The sequence below is a fragment of the Xiphias gladius genome, chromosome 3 (assembly GCF_016859285.1).
Source record: "Xiphias gladius isolate SHS-SW01 ecotype Sanya breed wild chromosome 3, ASM1685928v1, whole genome shotgun sequence".
In the NCBI taxonomy this organism is placed as follows: domain Eukaryota; kingdom Metazoa; phylum Chordata; class Actinopteri; order Istiophoriformes; family Xiphiidae; genus Xiphias; species Xiphias gladius.
Window position 1 is genome coordinate 21,215,082 of NC_053402.1, and position 11,078 is coordinate 21,226,159.

An 11,078-nucleotide genomic window follows, 5' to 3' on the forward strand; every position below is an offset into this window, starting at 1 on the left:
GGGCTGTGTATGTGTGTGTGTACATTGTTTATTCCTCTGTGTCACGTATATTTATTTGTCGGGCGTTTCGACATCACCACGAGGAGTTCAACCATTGGGAGCCTGTTGAAAGACCTTCACAGACTCGCTACTTCCCCCTCAGTGCGGAAAGATGCCATTCCCCAAAAATATCCTCCTTAAGGATAGCAGCTCACATGGAGAGCAGATGAAGATTGACTACAGCCACAGTCAAGAAATGTCTCTATACAGATGTGTGTCAGTGCTTCAGTATTTTCCAACCTGCTCTCGTTGTACTGAGGAAGTCTGAGTTACAGACGCGACATGTTGTGTTTTGTGTTTTAAAAATGAGAGCCACATTTCCAATAAATCCTGTTGCTTCCTTTCTCAGGGGTTGTAGCTATTTCTCCATCTTTCCTTGTTGTCACTACAGCTGTTGCAAAAAGAAAAGGGAAGGATAAGAACTAAGAATAGCCCACATGCATTCAGCTAAGGCGAACAATATAACGTGAATTTAAAATATGCAGTTGGAATATTGGAAATGAAATAATGTAGGGTGTTGAAGGAATATTACAATGAAAATCTATGTTTTGGTATCAAATAGTTACCATCTATAGACTTGAAATTACAATGTCCTGAAGCACAAGACATGGTGTGTAAGCTGCATGTATTTGTATTTGACTAAAACCATAATCTTTCTTTAATCGTAGCCAAATTGCTTTTGTTGCCTAACAAGAGACAGGTCTCCTGTGCCAAAGTCCTATGATTTGTACGCCCTCCATCCAGCCGGTTCACCTCCATATGACTTATGTGCAGTGCGAAAAATGCAGCACTTCCTTCAAGTGAAAAGCATGGCCTGCAATAATCCGGCCAGCAATTATTGGGAAAACAAATTACTGTTATATAAATGTGATTTACAGAAAATAATGGAAGAATTCCACAGATGAATGCAGAAGTACACCGGCTCAGAGTTCAGCGGGGGACTAAAACCGAGGCCTTAACCCAACTGGTACCGCCAAGTTAGTGAACTGAACCCAACCTGAGACCTGAAGCGACATTTTTGCCTTATTTCATCCATTGCTGACAGTTATCTCGCAGGCTAATGCAACACATTGGCTATACTCACATTCGCTCTCCCCTCGGGCCACTGTGTGTCTGCTTGCGACACATGATATACTGTGCATGGACACGCAGCTGGAACATAGAGAAGAAGGAGAACATTTCTTAATAAATTACATTTTAAGATAGCAACCAAACCCGTATCCAACCCGTGACTCAAGCTTTATGCAATAAGGCATTCCACACCAGCAGCTTATGTAATGTGAAGAACCGATAATGAAACGCTTTCCGTCTGGATTTCTTAAAACTGGATTTACTACATAAGTATTGGTCTAATTAATAATCCCATTGCTGGATCACATTTTTGTGTCTTTGAATTCTGCTAACTGTTACAACATTCAGTTCATTGTTTTCCTTTGAGACAGTTTGGGCTGGGTCGGGAACCGCTGAGGTTGTGAGCTTGTATATTATATATTATATATATTTATATATATATATGACTAACTTGACTAACTGTATATACCCAACAGAAGTTACTACCACCCTATAAACTCTCTCTTTGTTATGGAATAGCATTCACCCAAACCACAATAACAGCACTACTCCACATATTTATCTGTGACACCCGCAGGCATTCCCTAAACGGAACGGACTGTAAAACCACTAGTTTTGTAAAAAATTTACAATCCAGTTATTGCAAAAAATAAAGTTTGCACTGGATATAATTTGTTTTCCCCACTTGTTTCTCTTATACCATGAAAAACTAGTTTATCCCACGTTGAGGCACCTGGTTTTAATGTGCTCAGAAGACGTTTTTAATAGAAAGCAGGCAGAGCTGATCAGACGGAACATAGAGACTGTGTTACTGTTTGTGAGACACACCTTCTCCTTTGTTTGATTACAAGACAAGGCATGATTTCTCCCCTCTAATCATCTTGGCTTTTCATCCTGGTGAAACTTTGTATATGACAATCAGACGAAGAGCACACACACACAAACATGCGCATGCAAAATTTCATTTGTATGGAGAAATTAAGCCTGTCCCCTTGGCAGCACAGTTGATGACCGTTGATGAGTAAACTACCTCGAGCTACTGAGGCTGATCAGACGCATCACACCAGTTTTTTTTTGTTTTTTGTTTTTTTAACATTCTTGACGATATCTACAAAAACAGGGCAAGGTAAAGTGATCTCACATCGTTAAACTGAACTTGACTTCACAGAACATTGTTGATATCAGTTACATGACGTGAGACACAGAATACAGTCCACCTCCTGCTTTCAAAACCCCTCTTAGCAAAACAGGCACTGACTGGGGGACAATCATGTTGTCCTCATTATGCTGCCATTATTACCTTGTAATGGACTCTATTTCTGTCAGAAAAAAATAAATTCAGAGATGATGTGTTTTTTCCTGCTTTGGCTCGCTGGTGCAGCTGCAGTGGCCAGATGCTTTCATCTGTATGCCACATAAATGCTGAATATCTAATGGATGCATAAAAAAGGATAGGTGGGATCCCCTGTGTGTTGATTCAGAAGCGACTGGAGTGTTTCTGATGAATGAAGGAGTTGTTAATATGCAGGAGTGCATGATAAGAAAGAGATAGGAAGGGATGTTTTGGAGATAGAAAAGATAGATGGCAGCCAGAGAGGTTGCTATGGAGCCTTCTCCTCAGGGCTGGGTACCCACAGCACGTCCTGCCGCATCTGCACCGAGCAGAATGTGTGGGTGACAGTAAGCAGACAGCCCGCTCTGCTCCACAGCACACCTCAGTGCAGCGAATGGACCTGGAAATCAGTTTTACGATAAAGCATTATCTCCTGCATGTGTTAGGGCCGAGACTATTAAACTGAGACAATAAAGTACGGCTGTCTCACGGTGGAAGGAATTATTTCCATTTCTCTCCGCTCCTCTCTGAATAAACTCTATTTGGGGGAAGTCATCATTCATAAAGGCAGAGAATAGGAGATGGCTTACAGCGACTTGCCTCCCACAACCAATTTTTAATACCTGAATAGCCAAGCATACAGAAAATACAGTGGCTTTGCTTTTAAAAAGACAAAAACAAACAAATAATGAAAAATCCATGGTTTTCAAAGGCCAGCTTTTTCTAAAAAACAGCATTGTTGGATAATCACAGTAACTAATAAGCCTGATGTAATTTCGGATCAGGAACAAAGAACACGCCTCGTACTCATTCAGTTCAATTTCCTGTACCTACTGGTAATTGAGGTAGTCAAACTCTTTTGTCTTCTGTTTGTCTCAGTTCTAACTTCCCTGCGACTTTTCTGCTTCCTTTGGCCTGCTCTCTGTTTCTCAGAGAGAGGAAGACAAAGCCATGTGATGGATTTCAGATTTACCCCTCTTACCTTCCATCCTCAACCCTTATTCATCCCTCCAACACTTTGTTGTTTTTCTGTCAGTCCACCACTTCTGTCCAGATTGAAATATCTCAACAATTACTGGATGGATTGCAATGAAATTCTGTACACATATTCATGGTCCCCAGAGGATGATTTGCAATGGCCTTGTCGATCCCCTGACTTTTCCTCTGGTGCCACCAGATGACATTTTTTGCTTTTAGTAAAGTGACAAATCTGACATGAGTTGCCATGAAATTTGGTACAGATAACCCAAACCCTAATGACTTTGGGGATCCCCTGACTTTTCCTCTATTGTGACCAACATTTCAAACACATACTTGAAGGACTGACACAGAAACTTCGGTTTATGACTAAATACTTGCACAGCTACTGACGTTCCCGTCAGCTTCAACTGTACTTTAAATTTCGAAGTAATTACCACTTGTACCTACTGGTACAGCTACTGCACAGCTACTGACGTTCCCGTCGGCTTCAACTGTACTTTAAATTTCGAAGTAATTAGCATATGCTAACATGCTAAACTAAGAATGTTAGAGCACTACTATTAGTATTTTGCTCAAAGCCCATCCGAGTCAAAGTACAGCCTCACAGAGCCACTAGCACTGCTGTGAACTCTGTCTTGTTTCTTGTATCCCTCCTGTTCAGGGTTGTGCAAGCATTGGCCAAAACGTGCCTTATACAGGGATAAAACACACAGGTAAACATTTTCACACTCGAATTTATACTTAGAGGCAATATAGAGTTTCCAATTCATCCAACCTGCATGTCTTTGGTCCGTGGGAAGAAACCCATGCAGTCATGGGGAGCACATAACAGAACAGTAGACAGCTCAGTGGCCTTTACAGTGTTAACAGAAATCCCATTTTCTTGCTGTTACTTAACCTATTAACACATTCACGGAGCAGGACCCGGCGGGAATATATCACTGACATGGAGGAGAGAACAGTCTATAGAGACATAGAATCACAAGTTCCTATTGATTAAAAAGTCACCAAAAACAGTCAAGAGCAGTGTGACAGGCAGATGAAATGAAATAGACCATCAAGCTTCATCCGCTACTATTGAACTCAAGGACAGCAACAGTTAAGGTTAAAAGACATTTAACATTCTGGTGGACATCAAGAGGAAACAACAATTATCAGGGGAAATAACAAATAAGGAGAGGTGAATAAATACATATAATATTATATATAAAAATTATTATAATATAAAAATAGACAGGAAATAATATACAAAACAGTATAGAGTGAAGACGTGGTAGTAAGTGTAGATGGAGGACCCACCCGTATTGTGGTTGAGAGCTTGAAAGAGTCTGGTCCAATCAAGTCAGTTACGGAGTTTTTTTTTGTCTTGCTAGTTTATCACAGAGTAAAGTAGGGGCACAGCTGTTTTGGAGCTGAAAGTGAAGCTTGAAGGCCAAATGCTTTTTTCTCATTAGGCTGTAATGTGTGTGTAAACATAATGCTGGTTAAAATGTATAACATTTATATGAATGTTTTCCATTTTTAGTTAATGCTGAAGAAGAGTAGCAGCCAGTCAGATTAAAAAAAAAAAAAAAAGAGGCAGAAAAGAGTTTTTAATGAACTAAAACTGTACCAAAATTACGGTATCATCTGCATACTGAAGATAAAGACTTCTCCTGGGACTTCTCCTGAGCAACTAGCTTATTACGACCCATAGTTACGTTTTATTGTCAGGCATCCTCTAGCAGCCTTAATAATTATGACGGGAGCGAAGGAGAAAGTCAGCTGGGACATAGTATAGAGAGGGATGAAGTCCACATTAGGAGGAGGTTGGGGTGGATGGATGGGTCCACAAAACACAGGACTTTCACAAAGAAGACCACTGTTCGTTTAATATGGTTTCTTTTACCAACCTTAACTGCACGTTAATTATTAGTATGATTACAATGAAGGTCCTCTAACCTTTCTAAACTTTACCAAATTGGTTTTGTGCCTAAACCTAACCAAACTGTGACCGTTCCACAACCCTAACTGGGTGTTTATTATTGTTATCATGATAAAAAAGGTTCGGTACACTCCTGAAAGGAGAAAGGTGGAATGTGCAGACTTTGGTGAAGAGGTTTGCAAGGTTTCCACACTGTCATAAAGCTTTACCAAAACCAAGATTGGCTCCAGTAATAAAATCTTTGTTCGTGCAGGTAAGTATTTGTCAACTAGAAACAATACTTTAATTTGCTAATTTGCTGATAAAGAGGTATCTAAGAACTCTTAGATATGTGGAATATGCTTCCTGGTCACCTCTGACTTGAATTGGCATCAGACTTTACAGATTTTTTAGAAGAAATAAAAGTCGATACAAACGCTTGCATGTTTTCTCAGCTGTCATAACAAGAGTGATTGATCGCCACTGTTCTTCTCCTTCTCCTGCTTTCCAGTAACAGTCTCAGCATTCATTTGTAAGTTCTGCAAAACAAGTTGTACAGCACTGTAGCCTATGAATGGCATGTGGGCAGTTCACATTGAGTTGTTAATCTGCAAATATTAAAACCATAACTAAACTGTACATGTTACCAACATCTGTGGCTTTGTTGATTAGCTGGTGGAACCAACTCCTCCTGCTGCAGTTCAGCTAATCAAGAACACATGACAAAAGATGTAATGCAGGAAAAAACAAGCACTAAGCAACTGTAGAACCAATATATCAGTATATGAAGAAAGTTTAAAATATGAGAACGGAAATCACGATAGCTTGAAAAAAATCGAATACAAGTTATAATTCGTTTGTGAAATGTGTTTTTTAAATTCAAAAAGATCAACCTAAATATATAGTAAAAAAATGTGACTAATAATACACATATGTGTATATTGATGAGTAAGTAACAACTTGAGGAGGTGGCTGTGAAGATACAGTTTATTGATATGGACTTGTTACTTCTTACCATTAGTTAGGTCATTTATGAAAGCTCATTACCTGTCATTACGAGCAGACTTTCAGGAAAAACAAAAATCCCAGACATGCAATTTTAACTGGCTATTCAGAGAACATCTAATAGATCCGACACACCTAATGGATAATTACTTCTCTTGTGAAAAACCACAAACCAACCACGGTGGCTTTTACTGTTCCAGAAACCATTCTACAACAATGCTGGATTTCACAACACACTTGGCATGGCAACATGTCATTAAAAAAAAGCTTTATTTTCCCACTGAAATCCTCTGGTGACCAATCCCTGATTGCTGATTCGTAATGAGAGATAAAGTGGTGATTAAAACAAAGAAGGACTGCCGGATCCATTACGGGGGAGAAAGTAGACAGCATAAAGATGAGATTAAAAACTGTTTCTAGACTTAGTGGGAATTTTTTTACTAAAAAGAAAACGCCTCCATACTTGTCACCCTTGTGTCTTTGCAGGAAATGAGAGGTTTCACTCAGAAGACACCCACATGCTGTAGGTGAACCCCAGAGCACTGGAGTAAACATGCAGTCATCAATCAGAGCTCTGCAGCTTCATCAACACAGTTCGGATGTGGGTGTGTTGAGAAGCAACGGGACTACACAGCCCAAAGCCTCTCCCCAACTCAAACCTACTGAGTCAAACACGGGACGTTTTGGTTAATGGAGCCATGCATTTGACAGCATTTACAACCTACTTACTACTCAGCCAAAAAAGTAATGGCGGCAAAGTACGGAACAGTTCAAGGTATTGAGTAAAGAGGACAGTACAGATGTTGAGTGCAGCAGTCTGAAAACTTGACACAAAGTGTGTCACGTTAAATTCCAGATGAGGTCATCAATCATTGTTGGAGTGCAAGAGGGTCTGACAGCTGTTAATTCAGAGCGAGGGATGAAGGGATAGTCTGAAAAAGAAAATAACTGAGCTGCAACTACAACTGAGCAGGATATTTTTTAAATCTCCTTCAGTGTCTTGTAGTCCATCCTTTTTTCATCTCCATCTGTCCCATTTTCACTATTTTCTCTTTCCTCCACTGCTGCCTCTGGCCTCTCACAGCGTCACACCGAAGTCTCTCCTTTTGAGGGCTTATCAACACATCTGTCTGGAGACGTTAGCGTTCCCATCCATTTTTACGCTGTGTTTTCCTAAAGCGTCACTGGATCCCTGAACACCTCTACTAGTTCTCAGTTTCCCTCCAGGGCCACCCAGAGTAAAAATCCAGAGCGTGAAACTGAAGACCCCCGACTGACCACCGCCACATATTAACCTGCAGAGACACCCGAACCCCACGGTCTGATCCGAAAAAGTACTGTTACAGCATGGGAACTAATGAATGAGGGACATGGGGCAATGGATATCACTGTTGTATACTGGCTTTGCATGAACAGGTTGATCCATAAATGGAGTCAAAGAACATCTGTTAAGTCACAATTCCCTTTTAAAGTTTGCCCTTCATTATGGGCTCTCTTTAATAGACGGAAAAGTAATGGTTTCCAAATGGCATGACGTTTGTGACTGTACTGGTAAACTGTAAATTATTGGTGAATTGAATCACTGAAGTTTTATTTCGTAACATATTCATGGCACTGTATTCTGATATCACAAAAATACTTCACCACAGTTTGTGCAAACTAGTGTCTGTGCAATCCTTGGAAAACCTGTTTCCCATCTAGAAACTGCTCCTCAGACAGTGCACTGTACAAATATATTACTTCACTAATGACATGTTGATGCCAGACGTCATCTGAAAATGATTGTGAATAGACCCAGTGTTTTTCTCCCCGAAAGAAAAACAGAGAATTTGAAAACTAAGAAGGCACATCCAGCAAACCTGAACCTAAGGAGCGCTAACTGACGGCCAGACAATCATTTTATACTGAGCTGAGGGATTGGGCAAATTTGCAGATGCAGCTGAGCTTGTTGTTAGTCAGGTCACGTGGTTCACCATCTTTATGCAAGTGCTCCTACTAAATTGTATTATATTAGACTCCGACATTCCTCCCCTCCCTTCCTCTCTGGTCTCACGCTCCTTCTCTCCAAGCAGCACTTGGCTGATACTGAACAGCCAGAGCAACTGTTCCTTTGGCTTGCATTTCAGGACACACATTTAGCAACTTCTTGTCTTTGATGATGGCAGGGGAGCAGGGCTCCTGGACAAACCCAGTGTCTATATTTTATTAATGGTTGTGAGAGGCTTTAGGGATGAAATAGCCAGTGTCCTTTGTAATAGTAAATATAGTGAAATACCCAGAGGTCCTGTTCAGAGCACAGCACATATACAGTTAAGTTGTGCTTAGAGAAAGTCATTAAAACTACATTATCACACTAAGTGCTGTGAGGCAAGTAACTAAATGAGCAATTGTTAGTTATATTACAATGGTGGTATTGGGACACAGTTTAAAACCTCCAACAATATAGGTTTCATGGGCCACTGAAAATGATTTCAGCCAAGGTTGTCAAGGTCAGACTGAACCAACTCTGAGTGAAACAAAGCAAAATTGATGAACATATTTAAAACTGGATTCATGAGTAAAACATTTTGAAGAACTCTCGAGGTAAAATAAAAATCAATGACCGTAAATGTGCCATAGAAAAAGCTGAGCAAAGACATTGGGACAACCACTTGAAATGCTTTGAAATATCCAGCACAAAATAACATTCATTCAAACAAAGCAGGGATTTCTGGCACAACAAAAGATGTCAATCGGGAGACTACTGTGGTGAAATTTTTAGCCTTCAACCAAAAACAGTGGTCCTAGATTGGACTGCGACCGCTCCGATTTAGAGCTTTGGAGCCCAGTGACAGCCTGCGTCAGTGTTTTGATGCGACAGAAGTTTTAGGACCAAACTCTCACAATGTTGCTACGACCAGCATCTACAAACCAAATAATCAGAATACAGCATAAAATGACTCAGAATGCACTGGTTAAAGTGAATGCACTTGTTGAAAAACTAAAGAAACCAAAAAGAAGAAAACATTGTGGAGGACATAGGCACTAGCGCTATGGCCAAAGCTTGCTTTTTGTTTTGCTGTGTTTTCATAACACAATATTTTTTATTGTGTAGCCCAACAGTCTAGCTTTACATCATGGCACTGTGACTCAACTCGCAATCTGGCACACCTCAAAACTGATGACATACAGCCTGACTGATGGATTGCAAGCAAGATTTGATTAGAACTATCTTGCATAGTGCGATATGCTCTGAGCCTGCATGATCGCAGTTACTGCAGAGTGTTTAGGGACCTTTAAACATGGAGAATGGAGAAGGGTTTTTTTTTTTTCCCCAGTAGCTTAAAAAAAGATGCCCACCCCATACAGAAAACCATTTAAACTTAATTTGTATTCAGCACAAACTACAATAACATTACGTGCTAAGGGCAACATAATGCACCACTAATGCACACCATCATGATAACAGTAATATGTTACTGTCTGGCTTTAAATGTGTCTGCGACGAGAAGCGTGGCTTAATGTACTCTAAAGAGTCACATTGTGCAGCAAGGACTGTAGGGCCAGACTTTGCAATGAGTCTCACAGAGCTGGTCCTCGACATGAAAAATTAAGGGACTCATTTATGAGTGCATCTGCTGAGAGGAGTTAATGCATCAGACAGCCGGGGGGGGATCATAAACAAAGACCTGAGTCCCTCCTTGCAGGGCAGTCCACGAGAGTGGACGCGTTCATTATAAATGCCACCCTCAAAATATCACTGAAACACATCACAACTTTAGAAAGCTCCCCAGCATCTCTGCAGTGAGCCTGGATATAAATGCAAACAGTGCATTAATGGGTTTGGATGAAAGCATCTGTACAGCATAGAGCTCTCTATTTCTGTCTATAATGAGCTCAGTGATAGCAATGTTAAGAACATTAGTTATTAAACTGCACTTTCCGTTTGGTGTCACTCAGCTGTTTGTATTACTGTGGGTCTATAATTAGGATGGTGCAGACATTGGATTTAAAAAAAGAAAAAGGCCAATGAGGAACTAGAGTAATACACTTCAACTGTCTACAGTCAAAACAAACACCGATGGACGAGCACAAAGTTTTCTACTGAAATGTATTCTGGGGTTCTTCGTTGTCTCCATTGTTGCAAAATCCCTGATGTTATCGTTTCCAATGAAGTCCAACTTCCAAGATGTGGAATGTGTTGCAGGTGTATGCCATCTTCTGTGGTTCAAAGGTTCCCTGCATCCACTGCTGTCATCATGGCTGATGTATTCTGCAGCTTACTGACAGCAGATGCTCTCCTTTGCGTGGGGCCTTTGCTATGGGGCAAGCTCATCTCGACCTTCTCCCTCCAACCACTGACGTTGTCCCTCGACTAGTGTCAACCCGTCAACCAAACATTATCCAGGCCCGGGAAGGAAATGCATTCTTTCACGTAGAACTGCTTGCTTTGAATAAGCCTGGGGATGATGTGGTAGATCATTGAAAAATGGTTTGAATGCTTAATTCAATGTTTTGAATGCTTGAATGCGAACTGAGATGTTGTGGATCCTGTTCAGGAGAAATCCTGGTGTCGGGTATAAAAACAGTTATTTGTTGATTAAATTTGCTGGATCAACTCTTATAGTTGTACAGGAGTTGTATTGTACAGGAGTCATCATTGTATCCTGGGTGTGCATTAATGAACCAGGGATGAAAGTGGGTTATTGTATCAGCAAAGGGAAAATGCAAATGAACAGGCAAAGTGCTGGCTGGGGTACAAATGGC